General features: G+C 64.0%; 1 pseudogene; it reads right to left on the bottom strand.

The window, feature by feature from the left end:
• Positions 1-639: 639 nt before the first annotated feature.
• LOC121138233 lies at positions 640-1648 on the bottom strand (annotated as a pseudogene).
• Between the last annotated feature and the right edge of the window lie 3 nt (positions 1649-1651).

Here is a 1651-nt window from a genome sequence, read left to right as displayed (position 1 = left end):
CCAAGGAACCCAGTGACAGAGAGAGAGGAGTGATGAGCAAATTGGCAAAGAATGGGCTGGCAAAACCAGCAGAGACAGCTGATCTGAACAGGGGAGAGCTCTTGGACCCCAGACCGACAGTGGGGAGGCCAGCATGGGACTGATCTGGATCCCCCAAATGTGAGTGTCAGCGAGAAGGCCTGGGCAACCTATGGGGCCCTGAGCTGTGGATCAGTGTCTATCCCTGGTATACAAACTGTCTTCGTGTGCCTATAGCACAAAGAGAGATGCTCTCTCAGCCTGGACTGTTAGGGGAATGCCTGGACCCTACCCAGAGTGAAAAGACAGACTCTAGATATCCCCTATGTGGAAGGATTTGGCAATAGGGTGGGAGGGAGGGGGGAAAGGGGAATGCGGGAGGAGGGGAGGGAGAGGGAACTGGGATTGACATGTAAAACAAGCTATTTAAAATTAAAATAAAAAATGATAAAAAATAATAATAATTAAAAAAAACAAACCAAACCGAAAGGGAAGGGGCGGGGCCCCCTCCCGGTAGAGTTCGAGTCCAAGTGCTCTGCGGCTGGGGCCTGTGGCAGTGTCACCCCTCCTCCCCGGTGCCCCCCACAGCCTCTCCCAACCCCTCGAGGGCACCCCCTTGCCTCAGTCGTCGGAGATGGAGAGGCGGCTGAAGATGGGCAGGCGGCGGCCTGGGTCCAGGTTGGGGGACTCGGAGCCGCTGAGGCTGCCCGAGCTCAGCAAGCCGCTCAGGTAGCTGTCGCGGTCCGACAGCGAGTCCGGGAGGCTGGGGGGCGCATCGAACACGGGCGACTCGGACAGACGGCGCGGCAGCTGGAAGCCGAAGGGCGGCGAGGGCGGAGCGGGGGCCGCGGGCGGTGGCGCAGAGGGCGCGGGCCCCGCCAGGCCCTGCTGCTGGCTTGCTGTAGTAGACGGCGGCCGCGGCGGCAAAGCTGTGGGTCTGGATGGCGAGCGGCGTGATGAGGCTGCTCAGCTCCGGGCCGAAGGCGAAGGCATTGTTGGCGCACGAGGTGGCCGAGCAGGTGGTGCACGGGGCTCCGCGGGGCAGCAGATCCTCCGCGCTCCAGGGACCTTAGAGAAGCGCGGCCGCCGCCGCAGCCGCCGCCGAGGCGCAGCACGTCGGGACGCCCGAGGGCGTGGATGCCACCGACGTGGAGGAGCAGGAAGAGGCGGAGGACGAACAGGATGAGGCCAAGGAGCAGGAGGGCGGCGGCGGCGTGCGCGAGGTGGGGCTGTCGATCAGCAGCGGCGACTCCAGACCTCCCGGGGGCTGGTGGTGACCTGATGGGAAGCCCGAGAAACTGAGGCTGTGATGCAGCTTGGGCCGCGGCTTCCGGGCAAAGCCCAGGTGCAGCGCGTCCCGCGCGCCAAAGGCTCGCAGGTCCCCGGAGGCGCCCCCCGATGGCGCGGGCCGCCGCTCGTCCGCGTTGTGGATGAAGTGGCAGCGCCGGCCGTAAGGGCAGAAGCCGATGGTGTGGAAGGTGCAGCACAGCTCCGTCTTGTACTTGGGGTGCCGAGTGAGGCTGTGCAGCTCGTGGAAGTCGTGCGCGAACTGGCACTTCTCTCCGTACTTGCATGTGCCGCTCTCCTCGAAGGGTCAGCACAGCTCGGTCTTGTAGCGCGTGGAGTTGATCTG

This window comes from Mesocricetus auratus, unplaced genomic scaffold (genome assembly GCF_017639785.1).
Source record: "Mesocricetus auratus isolate SY011 unplaced genomic scaffold, BCM_Maur_2.0 contig_8475_pilon_obj, whole genome shotgun sequence".
Classification (NCBI taxonomy): domain Eukaryota; kingdom Metazoa; phylum Chordata; class Mammalia; order Rodentia; family Cricetidae; genus Mesocricetus; species Mesocricetus auratus.
Note: the sequence above shows the minus strand (reverse complement) of the source record. Positions and strands in the feature narration are given on the sequence as shown.